The following is a 22,314-nucleotide window of genomic DNA, read 5'->3' as shown; positions in this document are numbered from 1 at the left end:
CACCAGTTATTCCTCCACTTATGACTCTTCAGTGGCTCTTTCATCACTCCTGAACTGTTAATTATCCAAACTCTTTTTTTTTTTTTTTTTTTGCTAGAGAGACGATAGGAAGGGAGAGATGAGAAGCATCACCTTGTAATTGTGTCACTTTAGTTGTTCATTGATCGCTTTCTCTTATGTGCCTTGACCGGGAGGTTCCTGCTGAACCAGTGACCCCTTGTTTAAGCCAGTGACCTTGGCTCAAGCCAGCAACCTTGGGCTTCAAGCCTGCAACTTTTGGGCTCAAACTAGTGACCATGGGGTCATTTCTTTGATCCCATGTTCAAGCTGGCAACTCCACACTCAAGCTGGATGAGCCCGTGCTCAAACCAGTGACCTCAGGGTTTCAAACCTTGGTCCTCAACATCCCAGGTTGATGCTCTATCCACTGCACCACTGCCTGGTCAGGCAATTATCCAAACTCTTTACCTTGGCTACAAGTACTCTGTCACTCTTCTACTTTCTGAAGGCTCCCGACATTCCAGCTGAATAGCCTCCTTTCTGAGCTTCACACATCATAAGCTTCTTGTTCCTTCTTCCTGGAATGCTCTTCCATAGTATTATCACATACCTGACTCCATTTAGATCTACATTGTAATGTCAGTCCCTCTAAAGAGGCCTTTCTTTACCATCTAATCTAAGGTAGTTTTATAGTATAGCCCTGGACAGGTTATTTGGAGTGTCCTCCCGATACGCCAAGGTTGCAGTCAATCCCTGGTCAGGGCACATACAAGTATCAGCCAATGGATGCATAAATAAGTGGAACAACAAATAGATTTTTCTCTTTTGCTTCCTCCTTTCTCTAAAATCAATCAATTAAAATAAATGTAAGGTAGCTTTATAGTCTTCACAGTGTTTCTGATTTTATTGTGTTTGTGTTTATATATTTGGTTATTGGCTCACTGAGAGCAGGAAGCTTGTCTATATTATAACTATATTTTCCTATATCTGTATTTATACTATACCTTGTTTATATTATACCTGTATTTCCTATACCTATATTTATACTATACCTATATTTCCTTGAACCTTTAGAACTCCCCTGGCACATAGTAGACATTCTAAATATTCATTGCATGAACAGATTAAGGTTCTGACCTCTCTTTGACAAGTGCTGTTGTTCAGCGATGTTTCACCCATTCTTTGGGATATTTTTCTTGAACTAAATGTAGTGCTTTTTAGGTTTAGCCTTTATCTTACTCATTTTGGCATTGAAGTGACAGCGTACAATGGGGTTGCTGCAACTGTGCATGTTTTCTTTCCACAGTAGGAAATAAATCCTGTGACAGCAGAAACAGAGCCTTGTATCTCCTTGGTATGCCTTTGTAGTTCTAGCCTCCATAATTGAGTGCATATAAATGTTAACCTAGAGAAAGGGTTAAGTCTAGTTGCTTAATCATATTTTTAAATATTTCAAGAGTACATTGGTTTGTCCATTCCAGAGCTAAAAAATAAAATTATTTTGAATTATATTTGAAAAAATTACAACATAGAATTGAGCTGGACTATATTTGCAACTTCATGTTTCAAAAGTCTGTTTCATTTTTCTTAGGAAGACGTATTAGGCAACAGAATCAGTTTTACCTTCCTGTTCTTTTCAAATTAGGACACTTGACCATAGTCCATCTTCTACTACACTGTGACTCTAGAGAAGCCCCTTGAACACCTCTGAACTTTAGTTTCCTTATTTGTAAAGAGCTGGGCTCTGATCTCCATGGTTTTTTCCTGGAGTAAATAGTCCATATGATTCTGCTTTTGCAAAAGATCACTTATGGAAGAATTTGGAGAAGCAAATGGAATGATCTCTGCTTTCAACCAGTCATTTGAAAGGAGAGCCTGTGTGATTCACAAGGGACTGCATCGGCACTGAGTTTGGTTCTGTTTGATGCCTTGCTCACTGTGGGGTGAGGGTGGGGGTCAGGGAATCATTTTTATAAACAGTGAAGGTGGTGGAGAAGGGTTTGAGGTTACACATTCTCTCTAAGAATTATGCAGCCACTGGTGGCTTATGCTCAATGACTAACATAATAACGTGGCTGCAGTTTTCATTTTAAATGTGTTCTAGATAATTTGGTAGTTCACTAAAAACATCCAAGAACTGAGAGGTCTTTTTCTAAAAATGAAATTACCATCTAAATCAAATATGTGATATATTTCAAGACTTTCAGAAACAAGGAAAAGTAAAGCAACATCCCTTAAAATTCATAACAACTCAGCTTTTGTTAGGATATCTAGGGTTAGTCCCATGATTTTAATTGTATTCAGTAACTTTTTCCTGGGACTTTAAATGATTAAAGTGGTTTTCCTAAAATTTAGAATATTATTTATAATAGTTTCATAGGCCCATTTCCACTCTACTCCTCTGGTAGGTGCAGAATGGTAGTTATACATCTCTGTTCTCCTTTGGTTTCTCTATGTTATTGGACTTTGAGGTCAGATTCTCTCCTTGAAGCTCTTTGACCTTTGTGCTCCAGAAATGGAGGGCACGGCAAAAGTAGGTTTACAGTTGTCAGTATGGAAAGTAATACAATAATTGATAAATAATAATAGAAGAATAAATTCTTTCACATACTGTAAACCTACTTTCACCCCACACTGTACTGTGCTGGTCCTTTATTTCACTGACTCTGTTTCTCTATCTGCCTTTATTGTTCTGCATCTGGTAGTCAGGTGCCTGATATATTTTCTAGGAGAGAAAAGTTATATTATTTACTCAACTTATTCTCTCAAAGAATTAATTTATTTCTATGGCACTGTCTACTACTGAAATACTCATGACATCCTATGGGGGGACCAAAGACAGCTGCAAACGTTTTGTAATTCTTCCCCTCAAGAGATAGAATCTGTCCTCCTCCCTTTTGGATGTGGGCTATCCCTGTTACCTTTTTGACCAGTTCAGTGGGGCAGAACTAAGGTGAAGTCATTTCTTAGGCTGGACCATGAAGAGATTTTTAGCTTCTGCTTTTAGGTGCTAGGAAGGTTTCTTCTTAGAGCTGAGCCCCATTGCTGTGAGGATGCCCACACAACTCTGTGGGGGAGCAGCCAGGGCCCTGGTCATCAGCCCAAGCAGAGCTGCAGCCAGCAGCCAGCCCAAGGGCCAGCTCAGTGATTGAGGCATTTTGAACCTTCCAGCCATCCCAGCATTGAAGCCACCACCATGTGAAACAGCTGCCTCATCATCCCACAGAATCATGCATGGAACAGATAGTTATTCTAGCTGCTAAGTTCTGGGATGGCTTCTTACACAACAGTAAAGAACCCAGACAAAATCTGGTCCTGACAAGTGTGATGCTGCCGTAACAAAACATCTGGCCTCGCCTTTGAAACCAGGGAGCAGTGAAGACCTGAAGGGAGGTAAGAAGGCTAGTAAATGTTGGCTGGAAGAATGGTGAGGACACTGCTACTGGACAGTATAGAATGGTACCTTTGCTTTTCACAGTGACAGAAAAATCAGCAAAGTTGTTCCCCCCAGTAACATGAAAGATATAAAGTGAACCTAATGAATTTGTGAATCTAGCTTAGGAGATTTTTTTTCCAGAGAATATTAAAGTGCCAATTAACTTTTTAAAAAACTACCTATAATCAAAGTATTGCAGAGATGAATTAAAAAAGATACTGCTCAGACTTTAAGTAGACTTTGGAGGAAATAGTTCCAAATAATAATTTACTAGGATCATAAATAAAACTGTTTCTCATAGCCAGCTTCTCTACTAGTGAGAGGTACTCAAAGTAAGATATGGCCTCAGGGCAAAAGTTCAGGTCCAAAGCGCTACTACCAATAAAACTTGGTCTCAAGGTAAAAATAAAAGCCAGGGCACAGCTGTAAGACAAGTATTAAGATTTCAGAAGACTTAGAGCAGTGCCTCCTAGATCTTCTCAGCTACCCAGAAGGGCTCTAAGAATCTTAACCCTTTGAGTAGTACAAATGTTCATGTACGTCCTCATGCCTCCAGAGTGCAATCGTACATGTGTAAGGCAACATAATAAAAAGACAAATGTATGTTCTTCTTGTTTCTATAAATTGTTATCAAACAAACATGATTTTAAGTTAATAAAACTGGAACTGGAAATAATTTCATTTTTTGAAAAGAAACTCACTCCCGGGGGTCAGCGAGCATGAAAAAAACTCACTACTCCAGGTTGAGGGAGTTGTCTTATAGCATTGTGGACCTGATTTAGATGACAAGATCCTGGACTGCAGTCCTAAACTTGATGCTGTAATGTGATAAAACCTTGGAGATGGGTGTACTTGGGAGAGGGTGAGTGTGCTTTGTATGAATGGGAATGTCAATCTTCTGTGGAAAGGGAATAGACTGTAGTGGGTTAAACATGGCTGCACATTCCTTGACACTCCTCCCTTTGGAAGGTGGTGTTTGCTTCCTTTCCCCTTGAATCTGAGCTGGCCATAACTCCTTTGGCCAAGAAGATGTGTTGGGTGTGACATTGTATAGCTTCCAGGGCTCTGCCATAAAAGATCTACAGCTTTCACCTCTGTGTTTGGAATATACCCTCTTAGAACCCAGCCACCATGCTGTGCAAGGACATTCAAAAAAGAATCTGAAGTCTCACATGAGGCAGTTACCAGTCAGCAGTCAGCACCAGATCCCTCCTGATGAATGGGGACAATTTGGGTCCTCCAGCTAGCTTTGTGCCAGCCAACATTAGGAAGCAGAAGAACCACCCACAGAATCACGAGATATAAAAAAGTATTTCTCTAAAAGCCTTTACAGTTTGGAATATGCAAAATAGCCAACATCCTTCCCCTCTATATGCTGAGTTCTGGTCTCCCTCTGGGAAAGGCCTTCGATACACCCTTCCTAAACATCTGAATGTATTTTTTTCTGTGCTCTGCATTTTTGTATGTTCAGTTCTTTATTGTACAAACACTTTATTGTACACTGTGTGCTAGAAACTGGAAGGTTCTGTAATAGCATAGGAACAAAATCTGAGTCTATTTGACTCCTGCTTCTCCCTCTCTATCTTATGTTGGCAAGTGGTATACATTTTCATTTATAGTTTCATTATTTGCTTTTCAAATGCATTAAAATTTCCCTTTACTATTTCTGGCCCACATAATTGGTATAGCAGCTATACTATAGCCTTTCAGCTGCCCCCTTGTTTCAAATCCCTCCTCCTTAAGCCCGTCCTGCAAATCTCTACAGCTCAGTGACTCGCCGTTCTCTTACCTCATGGAGCTGAGCCTCTGAGGTGTTCATGTGGGAAATGGCAGCTGTTCCTTTGCAATCTGTGGAGGGGGAGTATCCTAGACATGTAGTGAAACTTCCAGAAGACATAAAAGGTAGGGCAATTTTCCCAGATATTTTATTGCCAATCTATCTTGTGGGCTTTCTCCTCCTGGGAAGATTTAGGGGGAAAATAGTCATATATTTGGCCTTATCTGGACCAGTTGAATTGCTTTATTGGAGAGGGGCCTGGATTTCCTTTTTTGTGTTTTGTTTTTTTCAATAGTGCCCCACGTGATTCTAATGTGAAGTCAAAATTGAGAACTGCTGTCATCAATTTATGCTTATAAACGGTCTCTGCACCAGCAGCAGCTATATTAACTAGGAATTTATTAGAAATGTACATTCTTGGGTCCTATTCCTGAGTTAATGAATCAGAAACTCTGATGGTAGGACCTCTCATGTTGTTTTAATAAGCTTCCCAGTGATATTTTTTGTGGATATTAATGTAAGAGAAACACTTTACTAGATAAATATTAGTTCCTTTCTAGGTCTCAAAACTACAGCTAAATTTGGGAAGGGTGTTTGTTATTTGAAATTTGCTATACTGACAAAATCTGAAATAATTGGTAAAGGACATAAACTGGCATACTAAGTGTCTTACTAGTGACCATTGAAGTACTTGTCATCAGATCTCTGAAGAGTAGTTCAAGATGTTCTTTATTATTTTACTTTTTAATTATACTTTGTATTTAACACAATTTTGTATTACTGTATTTCCCCATATATAAGACACTCCCATGTATAAGACATACCTTAATTTGGGGGCCCAAAATTTGAAGAAAAAAAAAATTACATAAAGTTATTGAATTCAAGTTTTATTTATCATAAAATTCATACAACTCAACAAGCACAAAAGAGCAGGAAATGCAAGTAAAAAATATCTACAACTACTGTATAAGACACAACCAGTTTTTAGACCCCAAAATTTTCCAAAAACTGTGTGTCTTATACATGGAGAAATATGGTAGTTTTAATTGAACAGCAGAGCAGATAGACATTCATATACTATAGGTTATAAAGTGTTCCCTCCAATAATTCAAGTGTCCACCTGATACTATAAATAGCTATAGTATTGTTGACTGTATTCCTTACATACCTAATTAGTACTTCCAGTTAGTACTTCTTAATCCTATCCACTTTTTTCATTTTACCACCCAACCCCCTCTTAAGGGTTATTTAAAATAAAGGAGCAAGTTAGCTCTGCTGATGCTTTGTTTTCCAGAGAGAGAATTCAAAGAGATGAGTTTAATTTCAGTTGGAGAGATCACAGATGGCAGTAGAATAGGTAGAAGCTATACTCACCTCCTCTCAAGACCAAACTGGAATTACAACTAAATTATAAAACAATAATCCTGAATATCTAACTGAAAAATAACTGAAGACAAGTCTTATAGCCAAGGATATACAAAAAAGCCATACTGACACTAGTAGGAAGGGCAGAGACACAAAGAGGGTTGACCCCACTCCTAAAAGCCAGGGCTGAATTCCAGAGGGATATCTTAGTTATGGGGAGGGTCCCTCTTAAGAAGAGTGAGGTTTAAACCCCAAGCTTGGTTTCTTAACCCAGAGTACCAGAGCCTGGATGAGGTCCCCACATAACATCTGGCTGTGAAAAGCAGCAGGGGCTCTGCCACAGAAACACAGGACTCTGCTGGAGTTGTGGGCACCCTTTTAAGGTTGCCTATAACATGTAAAATTTTATTACCAGCCACTCATCTTGGGCTCTGGCAGGGGGAAGGCAAAGAAGACCAGAGTTACATGAGGAGAATCTGGGGTTTATGGCTCTGGGGAGTGGCAGTCCTCAGGATCCCTGTGCTGAGTCATTCTCCCAGTCAGAGAATCAAAAAGAAAAGGGAATTTTTAAAAAATGAGGATAGGCACTGGCCAGTTGGCTCAGCGGTAGAGCGTCAGCCCAGTGTGTGGAAGTCCCGAGCTCAGTTCTCAGGGCACACAGAAGAAGCACCCATCTGCTTCTCCACCCCTCCCCTGTCTCTCTCTTCCCCTCCCGCAGCCAAGGCTCTATTGGAGCAAAGTTGGCCCGGGCACTGAGGATGGCTCCATGGCCTCCACCGCAAGCGCTAGAATGGCTAGATCTTCTAGAAAGAAAATTAACAAGATAAGAGTGGCCGTAAATGACACGCTAGATCAGATCAATTTAATTGATAGCTTCAGAGCATTTCACCCCATAGCAGCAGAATATACATTATTTTTTATTGTACATGGAACATTTTCTAGGATAGACCACATGTTAGGACACATAACAAGTCTCAATAAATTTAAGAAGATTGAAATAATATCAGGCATCTTTTTTTTACCAAAATGGTACGAAACTAGAAATTAATCACAAGGAAAAAACTGAGGAGTTCACAGGACATGCAGATAAATAACATATAACTAAACAATGAGATCAAAGAAGAAATCAAAAGATACCTTGAAACAAATAAAAATGAGAACACAACAACCCAAAATCTGTGACATAGCAAAAGCAGTCCTGAGGAAGAAATTCAGAGTACTACATGCCTACCTCAAAAAAACAAGAAAAATTTCAAAATAACAGTCTAACTTTACACTTACTAGAACTTAGAAAAAGAACAACAAACAAAACCCAACATGTGTAGAACAAAGGAAAGAATAAAAATTAGAGCAGATATAAATGAGATAGAATATAAAAATAAAATATTAACGATCAATGAAACCAAGAAGTGGTTCCTTAAAAGATAAACAAGATGGATAAACCTTTAACCAAATTCATCAAGAAATAAAGAGGCCCTGGCCAGTGGTTTTGTGGATAGAGCATCAGCCTGGCGTATGGACATCCCAGGTTTGATTCCTAGTCAGCGCATACAGGAGAAGCAACCATCTGCTCCTCCCCACTCCTTCATCCCCTTCTCTCCCTCATTCCCTCCCACAGCCAGTGGCTCAATTGGTTTGAGTGTGGCCCTGGGTGCTGAGAATAGCTCCATTGGAGCACATAATCCTCAGGCACTAAAAATAGCTTGGTATTTAAGCATTGGTCCCAGTTGGGATTGCCAGGTGGATCCTGGTTGGGGCTCATGTGGGAGTCTGCCTCACTATCTCCCCTCCTTTCACCTAAAAAAAAATGTGGGGAGGGGAAGAAAAGAAAGAAAAGGGAGACACCTGACCAGGTGTGAAACAGTGGATAAAGTGTCGACTTGGGATGCTGAGGTGCCAGGTTCAAACCTCAAGGTCACCAGCTTGAGCATGGCTCATCCTGCTTGAGTGCAGGCTCACCAGCTTGAGTCTGGGATCACCAGCTTGAGTATGGAATCATATTATAGATTTGAGCCCAAAGGTTACTAGCTTGAAGTCCAAGGTTACTGGCCTAAACCAGGGGTCACTGGCCCAGCTGGAACCCCCTCTCCCCCATGAAGGCACAAGAGAAAACAATCAATGAACAACTAAGGTGCCACAACTATGAGTTCATGCTTCTCATCTCTCTTCCTTCTTATCCATCTGTCCCTTTTTTCTTTCACTTTTTTTTTAGCAAGAGAGAGAGACAACCCAAATAAACCAAAAATGAAAGAGAAGATGTAACAATTAACTCCCCTGAAAAACAAGGGATTGTGAGAAAATATTATGAACAGCTGTATGCCAACAATTTGGATGATCTGGAATAATGGATGAATTCATAGAAACATACAGTCTTCCAAAACTGAATCAGGAAGAATCAGAGAATCTGATTAGACAGATTACAACTAGTGAAATTGAAGCAGTAATTAAAAAACTCCCAAAAACAAAGTCCTGGACCTGGACGGATGAATTTTACCAAGCATTCAAAGAAGAACTAACACCTATACTTCTCAAACTATTCCAAAATTTTAAAGAGGAAGAAAGACTCCCAATCTCATTTTATGAGGCCAGCATTATGCTCTTTTAAAAATCAGATAAAGACACTACAAAGAAAGAAAATTATAGGCTACTATTCCTGATGAACATGGATGTCATAATCCTCAACAAAATATTAGCAAATCAGATCCAGCAATATATTCAAAAGACCATACACTGATGAAATGGGATTTATTTCAGGGATGCAAGGTTGGTACAATGTCTGCAAATCAATGTGATACACCACATAAACAAAATGAAGGATAAAAACCACATGATCATATCAATAGATGCAGAAAAGGCATCTGATAAAACCCAGCACCCATTTTTGATAAAAAACACTCTCAGCAAAGTGGTAATAGACAACATACCTAAGTGTCATAAAGATCAAATATGACAAACCTACATCCAACATCATAGTCCATGGGCAAAAACTACACGTGTTTCCCTTAAGATCAGGAACAAGACAGGATATCCACCTTCACCACTCTTATTCAACATAGTACTAGAAGTCCTAGCCACAGCAATCAGACAAGAAGAAATAAAAGGCATTCAGATTGAAAAGGAAGAAGTGAAACTGTCATTATTTGCAGATGACATGATAATGTTTGCACAATGAATTACTACTCTGCCTTAAAAAAAAAGCTACCCTTTTTGACAATATAGATGGACCTGGAGAGCATTATGTTAAGTGACACAAACCAGTCAGAGAAAAGACAAGTAGCAAAAGATTTCCCTTAAATGTGTACTCTAATGAACCACTAACAAGCAAAATAGGGACAGATTCATAAAGAACAGGCTGACAACTTTTGGGGGACAGGGAGCATATAAAACTGAGACTTATGGACATTGATAAAAGTGAAGTGGTTACCAGGGGGAGGGGGATATAGAGGAGAAGGGGTAGGGGAAAGAGGTGGGGGAGGGGTGTAAAAAGGGACAAATATAAGGTGACGGAAAATGATTTGACTTTGGGTGATGGGCACACAACATAATCAACAGTTCAAATACTATAGAAACATTTACCTGAAAACTGTGTACTCTTATTGATCAATGTCACCCTGTTAAACTTAGTTTTCTAAATAAAGTTTAAAGAAAAAAAAACAGTAAAATTTTATTAACCAGTCTCACTCCAATAAAATAAATAGAAAAGAAAAAAATTTCAGGTTATATATGTTAGACCAAAAAAAATCTTGAAGTATTACTAAACATTTTAAAGGGATATAAAATTACTTTAAATCAATTTTCAGTGAAAGTAAATAGAGAAACCCCATTTTGAATTGTTTGGCTATATCTCTGCCTGGGGCCGGAGACAGGGATCTTTGAAGTAGGGTCAATATTTAGCATATAAAGACTCTAAATACCATCTGTTCATTGTTTGTTTATTTTTTCCCTGGTTATTTTGGAAATGCTTTCAAAGTAAAATAAGGACTAGTGGAAAGTAAAGATGCCCAACTTGAGTGTTGTTGTTTGGGTCTTAGAGACTTTGGGGTTAGATTGTCAAATGAATTCATGTGCTTTGAAAAGCTTTTACTATTTTTTAATGAAGTTTAAAAACTAAAGAAATGGGATTAGGACCATAAAATCCTTTACTCTTAACATTGTTTCTTTGAACTGATTTAGTGCATTTGTGTATTAGAAGTAGAGCTCTAATTTGGATTGAGTCCTCATTGTTTACAGTAATATGGTCTGGAAAAAATTTCCTGGACACACAAACAGTATTAAATTTTGTAAGGACAAAGGACAGCTATGCTCTAGCTCTCCGGTTAAACACTTCAATGGGAAAAATTAACATAAGCCAATATATAGGAATGCTTGAGACTTTTCATACATCATTAAATTCAGATGTTATATATTTATATATTTACTCTTAGATCAGTGGAAAATGTTTAGGAGAAAATGTTAGCCGAGAACATAGATTATATAATATGTAACTAGAGACATCGCAGAAAGCTGTACATTTGCATGCTTATTTTTCAAAACATAGTGACAGAACCCAGTTATAATGCAGATGTTGGAATAAATTGATATCTTAATCACTTAGAGCAGCAATGATGACAAACTAGATTGGGTGACTTAACAAATATTTATTTCTCACAGTTCTGCAAGCTAGAAAGTCCAAGTTCAAGGCACATTGTGTCTGATGAGAGCTCACTTCCTAGTTCATAGACAGCCATCTTTTTGCTGTGTCCTCACATGGTAGAAGGGGTCAAGAGAGCTCTCTAGGGTCCCTTTAATAGACACACTGCTCCCATTCAGAGAGCTTCTCCACATGAACTAATTACCTCCCAGGTACATCAGCTCCTAATACTATCACATTGGGAGTTGGTTTCACGTTTGTTTTTGGGGATTCACATTCAATCCATTGCAATTGAAGAAGAGAGTTAAATATTCAGCTTTTTCTTTAGCTTTTGAGAGCACCAAGACTGGCACAATTAATTGGATTGAATGAGACAGGGTGGTCTGGTGGACAAAGCTTGAGATTTGAGTCTGAGGACGTAGATTCTTGTTATATGTGTTTCCTTCTGGTTTTGTCACCTTGGACATGGTACCTTCCTTGGGCCTGCCTTATATTCTATGTTTATAAAATGTGAAAAATAATATTTATCTCAATGACTTGTTTTAAGTATAAAACAAATGAGTATAAATAAAAGTGATTTGATACTAAGAAACTGGATATTAGATTATTATTAATAGATTTTTATTTTTTCTTTTGACAAAGAACTCATCAAAGGAAATCTGCATTAAGTGATTAAAAGAAAAGTGTATAATTCTTTTTTTTTAACAGAGTCAGAGAAAGGGATAGATAAGGACAGACAGGAACGGAGAGAGATGAGAAGCATCAATCATCAGTTTTTTGTTGTGACACTTTAATTGTTCATTGATTGCTTTCTCATATGTGCTTTGACTGTGGGCCTTCAGCAGACCGAGTAACCTCTTGCTCGAGCCAGCGACCTTGGGTCCAAGCTGGTGAGCTTTGCTCAAACCAGTTGAGCCCATGCTCAAGCTGGCAACCTCGGGTCTCAAACCAGGGTCCTCCACATCCCAGTCTGACGCTCTATCCACTGCGCCACCACCTGGTCAGGCTGGAAAAGTGTATAATTCTTAAAAAGACAAAATCTCTTTACAATTTTCAGTTAGAGTAAATATGATTAACCTGAGTAAGTTATAGTTCTCTGACATACTAGTTATAGTAGATTCTCACTACAGTTACTTAAAAATATTACTATAGTTGGAGATTTGTGTCTCTGTGCTTTCCTAGAAATACTGTTTAAAACAGAAAAAGTATTTGCAGTATTTTATAAAAACTGTATTGTATCAGAAGTATCATCCTAATAGCATTCTGGAATTATGCAATAATTTCTTTTCTGGCACATTACAGATGCAATGCTGTGGAAGAATATGTAATATGTTCTACACGTTAAATGTCATAAATGCGGTTATGTATCATATGTAGCAAGTCTTTGAAAATGAATTGTGAATGAGAATAAGAAACCTATGCTTTAGTGGTGCTAAATATGAATGAGGATACATACAGCTAGGTTGTCATACACACTAACTGTACTCTCTGGCCTGTGGAATAATTGGATACTTGTTAGTTAGTATTACACAGGTTGACACATTAATTGATAAATCCAAAGTAAATTTCAGACATGTCCAACTTTTTTTTTTTTTCTTTAATAAATTTTATTAATGTTAATGGGATGACATTAATAATTCAGGGTACATATATTCAAAGAAAACATGTCTAGGTTATCTTGTCATTAAATTATGTTGCATACCCCTCACCCAGAGTCAGATTGTCCTCCGTCACCCTCTGTCTAGTTTTCTCTGTGCCCCTCCTCCTCCCCCTAACTCTCTCCCTCCCTCCCTCCTGCGTCCTCCCTCCCCCCACCCCTGGTAACCACCACTCTCTTGTCCATGTCTCTTAGTCTCGTTTTTATGTTCCACCAATGTATGGAATCATGTAGTTCTTGTTTTTTTCTGATTTACTTATTTCACTCCATATAATGTTATCAAGATCCCACCATTTTGCTGTAAATGATCTGTTTTTATTTTTGAAAAATGACAAGAATGCAAGATTATTTCTAAAAATATATGAAACAGAATTTGAGGTCAGAACTCTGGGCTATATATTTCAAGTACTTAATAAACCAAAACAGTATTATTATCTTCAGGGCAAATATCAAATATATGATAACCATCCCAGCAGCTTTCAGAATTAATATAGGCACAACAAAATTTCACACCCAATTTAAAATTTTTTTCAGAATGTTGTCACATTTCAAACTGATTAATATATGTCTAATCTAAACTATTACAAATCATTGTTTGAGGAAGATGCTAAGAATGATTTTCATTGACCTCGAAGGTAAAAAAAATAAGTATAAAAGTGTAGGTACATTCAATAATATCAAAATTTTGGAGAATTCAGCCATATTTTTGATCTGTGTCTTTAAAATGTTATTTAGCCTTGGCTGGGTGGATCAGTGGGTAGAGTGCCATCCTGGCACACCAAGTTTGTCAGTTCGATCCCTGGTCAGGGCATATACAAAAAGCAACCAGTAAATGCACAACTAATGGGACAACTAAGTGGAACAATGAGTCGATGCTTCTCTCTCTGTCTCTCTCAAAATCAGTGGAAAAAATTTTAAGTTATTTACTGGTGACTATTTCTAATGAAATTAGCTTAAATTTTAAGAGCACTGAGTCTTCTTATTAGCATAGATGTGTGGTTTTAAATTAGGGTGCAGAAATTACAGGGTTTGATAGGATATCTGATAAATGCAAATAGGACCAACTGTGTATAGGACTGTGAGAGAAATAACATTTTTAGACTGCATGGAAAAAGCCAAGTGTTCATCTAAGTATTGTAGATACAGGATTTTTAATTGTTATATCTAAATTTTTATAGTAATTTTTCTGTACCTTAAGGGAGGTCAGGGAGTGAATATGATCTGATTTGTGAGTGGGATCCTGTATATATAGCTTAGCCAGGATGTGCCACAATGTAGAAGGTGAACTGGTTTTTAAATTTTTATTTACCGTGTTATGTCTTATGGTAGAGAAGTTCTCTGAATATAGTATCTCCAGTTTTTTTAAGTAACTGCACCAATTTCAAAATATCTATGCTTTCTCATAGAATGAAGACCAACACAGAGATGGTGTGTCTAAGAAATTTTAAAAGGTGTAGGCCTCCTGATTGAAATATAGTCAAATTACTGGAATCATTTTTTTATTGTCGTAAGTATAAATATTTAAAGTAAATTATTTGGTCAGTGTTGACTTGCGTTCTTTGTTGAAGAAATATTCATTCTCTCTCAAATACCTATATCATTGTTAGAGCTGTTTTGAGTTTATATTCTTCTGCAAATTAGTTGTATATTTTGAATTAATTTAACTCAGGATCCTTGAGAGAACAAATAAAGCCATAACCTTTGAAGCTGGAACAGTCCTTAGAGCTGTTGTGGTTCATGTTCTGGGTCCATTATAAGAAATTCCTTTGCAAGGTCCCTGACAGATGGTCATCTTATTCATCTAGACCCTGGTAAGGAAAGGGGCCGAACTATTTCACAGAATTGCCAGTTCTGTGGATGTTCCAGTACAAACTGAATCAAAATATGACTTTCTGAAATGTCACCCACCTAGGTCTGCCTCTGGAAAAAACCATTTATTCTTTCATCAAATAATCGTGGAAAAATGTAAAGAAATTCTCACATTTCCCTCCTCGTTATGTTCTTTTGTTTATATTACAAATTTTTTTTTCAATTACAGTTTACATTCAATATTATTTTGGTTTCAGGTATACAGCATAGTGATTAGACGGTCATATACTTTACTTTACAGAGTGATTCTCTCAGTATTTCCATTACCCACCTTGCACCATACTTTGTTATTACAATATTATTGACTAAATTCCTTATGCTGAACTCTCTGTGACTATATGGTAACTACCAATTTGTACTTCTTAATCTCTACCTTTTTTACCCAGTCTCCCAACCCCCTTCTGTCTGGCAACCATCAATCTGTTCTTTTTATCTGTAAGCCCATTTCTGTTTTGTTTGTTCATGTATTTTGTTCTGATTCCACATATAAGTGAAATCATATGGTATTTATTTTTTTCTGACTCACTTTTTTACTCACCATAATACTCTGTAGGTATGTCTATCCATGCTGTCCCCAATGATAAAATGTCATTCTTTTTTTATGACCAAGTAATATTCTGTTGTATATATGTGCCACTGCTTTTTTTACCCACTTGTCTGTACATGGAAATTGGGGTAGTTACATCTTTGGCTTTTGTAAATGCTGCTGTGAATATAGAGGTGCATATGTTTTTAATTAGTTTTGGGGGTTTCTTCAGATGTGTACCCAAAAGTGGAACCCTGGGTTATAAGGCAGTTTCATATTTAAGTTTTTGAGGAACCTGCATACTGTTTTTTACAATGGCTGCACCAATCTGCATTCCCACCAACAGTGCACAAGGGTTCCTTTTTCTCTACATCCTCGCCAACATTTGTTATTTGTAGATTTATTGATGAAAGTCATTCTGACAGGTGTGAGGCTGTATCTCAATGTGGTTTTCATTTTCATTAGTCTGATGATTAGGGACATTGACGATCTTTTCATATGTTTATTGGCTATCTGTTTGTCCTCTTTGGAGAAGTGTCCTCTGCCCATTTTTTAATTGGATTGTTTGTATTTGGGGGATTGAGTTGTATGAGTTCTATATAAATTTTGGGTATTAACTCCATTTTGGACGAATCATTGGTAAATGTCTTCATTCATTCGATATGTTGTATTTTTGTTTTGTTGAAGATTTGTTTTCTTTCCTTTGCAAAACCTTTTTAGTTTGATATAGTACCATTTGTTTTTCTTTTGTTTCCCTTGCCTGAGGAGCTATATCAGAAAACAATATGGCTAAGGGAAATGTCAGAGGTTTTACTGCCTATGTTTTCTTCTAGGAAGTTAGTTTTACATTTTGATTGGAGTATTCAATCTGTTTACATTTAAAGTGATTATTGATAGGGATAGGTACCTATTTATTGCCATTTTATTCTTTTTAATTATTTTCCATTTATTTCTTCTTCCTAAGTTCCTTAAATATTTTTTGTGTTACTGGTTTGGTTGTAATGAACTTCTTTAGCTTTTTCTTGTGCAGGAAGCTCTTTATTTCTCCTTCAATTCTAAGGGATAGCCTTGCTAGGTAAAGGTGGTCTTGGTTATACATCCTTGCTTTTCATCACTTTAATATTTTGTGCCAGTTTCTCTGGCCTGAAATGTTTCTGTTGAGAAATCAGCTGACAATTTAATGGGAGTTTATTTTTAGGTAACTAACTTCCTTTTTCGTTGCTGTTGCTTTTAAGTTTCTCCCTTTGTCTTTAACCTTTGCTTATTTAATTATGATGTGTCTTGGTGTGGGCCTCTTTGGGTTCATCTTGTTTGGTATTCCCTGTGCTTCCTAGACCAATGTATCTTTTTCCTTCACCAGATTAAGGAACTTTTCAGTTATTTTTTCTTTAAATAAGTGCTCAATCCATAGCTCACTCTGTTCTCCCAGGACCACTATGATGCAGATATTGTTCATCTTTATGCTGTCCTAGATCTCTTTTTAACTATCCTCAGTTTTAAATTATTTTCCTTTTTTCTTCACTGATTGGTTTTCTGATACTTATTTTCCAAATCACTGATTTCATCCTCTGCTTCATCTATTCTGCCATTGATTTCTTCTCATACAGTGGTACCTTGAGATACAAATTTAATTTGTTCTGTAACCAAGCTCATAAGTCAGTCAACTCATATATCTAACTGCCGATACTGGACCCATGCGCCAATGCGCCAACTAGCAGCAGCTTCCTGAATCACGAGTCGTATCTCGGAATTTCACTCGGATCTCAAACAAAAATATGGACCGAGTCGCAGCTCATATCTTAAAAAATTCGTATGTTGGTCTGTTCATATCTCAAGGTACCACTGTATATTCTTCATTTCTGACAGGTTCTTTCTTATGTTTTCTATGTCCTCTTTTACGTTTGCTATATTTTTGTTGAGGTTATCACTGAATTCATCCATTCTTACCCTACATTTCTTGAGTATCCTTGTAACCATTATTTTGAACTCTGTATTTAGTAGATTGCTTACCTCCATTTAGTTCCTTTTCTGGGGATTTTCTCTTTTATTTGGGGTATATTTCTCTTCTTCTCCATTTTGGCTGCCTCTCTGATTTTGTTTCTGTGTATTAGGTAAATATGCTATGCCTCCCATTCTTGGTGTGGTGGCCTTGTGTAGTAGGTGCCTTGTGGGGCTTAGTGTCACAGTCTCCCTTATCACCTGAGCCAAGTGTTTTAGGAATGTTTCCTGTGACGCTTATATGAGCCTTCCTGTCATAGTTGAGTCGTGAGTGTTATTGGCCTGTCTTGATAGGCCCCTAGACTGGCTGACTATGTTGACTGACCTTGACTATAGTGTTAAGTTGCTGTGCATGGGCTAACACCATAAAGTGGAATTCACTCCAGTAGAGTCTGGTTCCTGCTGACATCTCCCTTTGATTGTGACACTTATGGACTAATTTGGTCATGCTCTGATATGGCCTGAGGCCTGTCACATGGTGTGTTGGTTCTCAGGCCTTTTGTGAGGAACTCTAGTGCAGGTCAATGTCAGGCACTGCCTGTGACCAGCCCTGCGCTACATAATTGGAGCTACAAAGCAATCTACAGTTTGTACCTGCTTCTCCAGGGCCCAGAGGGAGGGGCCAAGCTGTGTACTAACTGGTTTCTACCAGCACCATGCTTGGGGGGGCAGGCCAGCAAAAGGCCTAAGCACCTGAGGTATACCTCTACCTGCTGGCTGCCTGTTAGGCTGAGTCACTGAAAATGCCTCTGGCAGTGTATGACTTATGACAGGTAGGTTCTTAGTGAGTTACCAGTTGGGGGCATGTAGTATTCACCAGATTTATACAGATTGAAATTGAGCACAGGTGCTGGGTGTGATGCCACTGAACAAAAGTCTCCGTGTACACCACGGCCAGCTGAGAACTCTGTGTGGTAGAGTGGCATCTCAGAGAGTTTTCAGGTTGAGGCCAGCAGAGTTCATCAGGTAAAAGCAGACAAAGATATATAGGCTTGTGGAGGAAGAGCTTCACACAGGAATGATGGTGGGTCTGATTGGATGTGTGAAGACAAAATGGCTCTTAACCTAGAGTCATACAACTCAGTCCTTCCCTGTCATCTCTTTCACCCACTGAGTATGCTTGGATCTGCTTGAGAGTCCCCCAAGAAAGCCTGCACCGCTGGCCTAGGCTGGCCACAGTCTGCCACCTGTACTCAGGGCATGAGCTCAACGGGGTGGAACCACAGGGAATCAAGCAGGTGAGGCTAGTGCATTCCCCCAGACTGGCAGGGCACAGAGGGCAGTGCTGGGCCCAGAAAAGATGGTGTCTTTGGGAATTGTCAGGGAGGGAACTCAGTGCATGGACCTTGGTAGCTGGCCCTTCAACTCTCTTCCCTAAGGGATACAACCCAGTCTCTCCCTGAATGACATCAATTTACTCAGATTCACTTTCCTTCCACCAGAGCCCATGGTCAGGGGCCACAAATGAGGTTTTTTTTCTCTAGCCCTTTAAGAGAGTGCCTGCATTTCTAGTAGACCCATCTCTCCCTGGTATTTGAAATCTTCACTGTTTTTCACAGCCAAATGTTATTTGGGTTCCTCTTTCAGGCTCTGGTGCTCCAGGCTGGGGAATCCTTGCTCCTGAGGAGGGACCTTTGCAGCTAAGATATCCCTCCAGATTCTCATCCACTACATGTGGGTTCAGGGGCAGCCCTTTTCACATTTCCACAGTTCCTATCAGTCTCAATGTGGCTTCTTCTATAAATTATTGGTTATAAAATTTCTGTCCAGCTAGTTTTCAGTTGGTTATTCAGGTTGATTGTTCTATAATTTAGTTTTGATTCCAGTTTGGTCCTGAGATGAGGTGAGTATCAAGTTTCTTCCTATTCCATCATCATCTTGGATCCACCTTCCCTAATCATTTTTGTTTTGTTGTTGTTGTTGTATTTTTCTGAAGTTAGAAGCGGGAAGGCAAACAGAGAGACTCCCGCATGCTCCCGACCAGGATCCACCCAATATGCCCACCAGGGGGCGATGCTCTGCCCATCTGGAGCATTGCTTCACTTCAATCTGAGCCATTCTAGCACCTGAGGCAGAGGCCATGCAGCACCCGGGCCAACTTTGCTCCAATGGAGACTTGGCTATGGCAGGGAAAGAGAGATATAGCAAGGAAGGAGAAGGAGAAGGGTTGAGAAACAGATGGGCATATCTCCTGTGTGCCCTGGCCTAGAATCAAACCTGGGACTTCCACACACCGGGCCGACACTGTACTGCCAAGCCAACCTGCCAGGGTCCCTAATCATTTTGAATCTCAGCTAAATGTCATCAGTCATCTGTGTTTCTCTGTAGATAATGCTTTGCAGGCAAGTGGCTCCTGATTTTTTCATTGCCATCTATCTTTAACCTATAACTGAGAATTGGGTTCCAGGTGTGATCCCACTAAGCAGGCACAGAATGATTTGTCACTTTATCTGGGTTTATCTAATAATGTGGCCCCAGATTATAGTAATATTATAACTATAGTTAGAGTTAATATCGCACATAGCTATATTTAACATAATAACTATCACGCTATTAGCTAAAAATACATGTGTCTGTTGACTAAAATCCCTAGGTGTATTTCACATGTTCATCCAGCAACATTTTCTCCCATCCTGCCTGCCATCATGTTTATGGTATTGTGGGGTCTAAGTCCAGGACTTTCTATTTGCCTCATAAAATCCTCTTGGTTTTGGTTTTGTTTGTTTTTTTTAACCACCCACCGGTTCCACAGTAATGGTGGTTTATTTTATTTTTTTCAGAGAGAGAGAGGGACAGACAGGAATGGAGAGAGATGAGAAGCATCAATCATTAGTTTTTCATTGCGTGTTGCAACACCTTAGTTGTTCATTGACTGCATTCTCACATATGCCCTGACCGTGGGCCTTCAGCAGACTGAGTAACCCCCTGCTGGAGCCAGCGACCTTGGGTTCAAGCTGGTGGGCTTTTTGCTCAAACCAGATGAGCCCGCGCTCAATCCGGCGACCTCGGGGTCTCGAACCTGGGTCCTCTGTATCCCAGTCCAACGCCCCATCCACTGCGCCACCACCTGGTCAGGCAGTTTTGGTTTTTGTCTTGTCTTGACACACAATTATGCTTAACTGCAGTTGGATGAGGCAGAGTGGGAGGAACTGAGAGTTAGAAATAGACTACACAAAAGGAGGGATGCCCTGGAGAATTGTATAATAAAGACATAGGTCTTAACAGGAATTTGAATTCCTATAATATGACATCATGTTCAGAGAAGATGCAGGTAGAAAGTGGTGTTCCAGTCCAGCAGTTAACATTAGAGATCATGGCCTAACAAGTAGGAAAGCAGAAAAGTATAGGGTTCAGGGTCAGATGATAAGGAAATATGCTGGGGCTGACCAGCAAAAAAGAACACACTTATTTACAGGTTGCAGAGCATCTGTAATGGAATTCTCGGGTTCAAGGAAGAACACCAGTCCCTAAAAAGAGGGGAAATGAACTCAAAAAATACTTTGTTGGGGGTACTACCAGTACTAGGATATCTAGAAAAACTCATACCCAGGAAAGACAATAAGACTTCAGATTCAATAAAGTATAAGAACTGAACCAACTGCAAAAGATAACCATGCCACTATTACCAAATATGTTATTAGATTCAAATATTTTCATTTATGTCTTAGTCTGTGCTATATTACAGGTGTTCTGTGTTAGATTCAGGGAGGTGTGCTGTGGCTGCCAGAGTGTAACTATTGAAGGAGCAGGAACAGGGAGTGCTGATAGGGCCCCTGTGAGGCTGAGAACAAAGAAGTTTATGTTTGAAATTCGCCACTAAGCTAAACCCGGCCCCTGTTGCTATGCCGGCCCCTGTTGTTATGCCGGCCCCTGTTGCTATGCTGCGTGCGACCTCCCTAGCAAATAGCTAACTGCCACATCTGCTTCTGTATAATGCTTGCTCACTTAGGATATATAAGGACCTAGCTGTAAGCACCAGGCGCGACTCTCGTTTGCAGCTCCTTGTGAGTACGGTGTCTCCGGACATCTTGGGAGTTTGCCCCTGCGCAGGTTAAACTGGCCAATAAAGTACCATCTACACTCCTGAAAGTCTCCGACGTTTGTTCTCGCACCCGGTGGATGCAACATTCTGGATTTTACTAATTAACAATTTTTAAAACAATTGATTCAAAAATATTTTAATGACCCAATGTTTTTAATGTTTTATGTAGGTTTCTTTCTGAACATTACATAAATCATTTATGTAAGGAACATTGAGTACTTTTAAATATGAAAATGCAAAATCCACATTGTTTTTCTGAAGGCAAAAATAATTTAATAATAAACTATGCCCTTAGTCATTTATTCTATTACTGCTTTGTCATGAAAACATTAAACATGAGAGAGAGTCTTCAGGGTAAAATAGTGTTCTGAGTTTTTATTCCCAGTCCCTTTTTAAACCATTACTGTTGTTTGTCATCTTTTAAATCCTCTACATTGGACATGAACTTAAGTTACAAAGCAAGAGCTTGAGGGAAAAGGAGATAATGTATTAAATTACATTTTTTTAAACATAGAATTGTCATATCCCTCTAGAATTAGCCTGAGAGATAATTTTATAAAGCAGTGCTGACTCAAAAGAGGTTCCTTGTAGTGACTGAAACACAACTCTTGGGCTATCACCAATGCACCAGACACAGGGGTAGGAATTGGAAAAGAGCTTCCTCAAACCTTTGGGAGGATGTAACATGTAGCCAGGAACAAGTACTTAAGAATAAGTTTTCTAAATATTGATTAAAGAAAATTTGGATTTTGGTGTTTAATAGCCTAGCATGGAGTCAAAATTCAGGAGGAAACTAGACAGTCGCTTCACGTCCTGCCCCAGTCTGGTTATCAGCCAAAAGGCATCTCATCTAAGTTACTTTGCTGTGCACATTTTCAAATGAAATTGACCAGTCGTGCCTTCAAGGCGTTGCCCCTGAGCTAAATCCTACTTAGGCAGGCTATGTATGGACAAGCATTAGAGTTCAATATTTATTTTGATACATTTACGTCAGTAACTTTTCTTTTATTTTTC

At 38.8% G+C, this 22,314-nt stretch overlaps 1 protein-coding gene across 6 annotated transcripts in view; it reads left to right on the top strand.

The window, feature by feature from the left end:
* LRRC8B (leucine rich repeat containing 8 VRAC subunit B) overlaps positions 1 to 22,314 on the top strand; it is an 82,660-nt gene that overhangs the window by 46,294 nt on the left and 14,052 nt on the right. For all 6 annotated transcript variants that reach the window (XR_010750286.1, XM_066376844.1, XM_066376839.1 and 3 more), the window contains one exon: positions 14,272 to 14,372. The gene's annotated coding sequence lies outside the window, so the exon portion shown is untranslated. The remainder of the gene's footprint in view (positions 1 to 14,271; positions 14,373 to 22,314) is intronic.

This window comes from Saccopteryx leptura, chromosome 3 (assembly GCF_036850995.1).
Source record: "Saccopteryx leptura isolate mSacLep1 chromosome 3, mSacLep1_pri_phased_curated, whole genome shotgun sequence".
Taxonomy (NCBI): domain Eukaryota; kingdom Metazoa; phylum Chordata; class Mammalia; order Chiroptera; family Emballonuridae; genus Saccopteryx; species Saccopteryx leptura.
The sequence above is the reverse complement of the archived record's forward strand: the minus strand, read 5'-3'. Positions and strand labels throughout refer to the sequence as shown.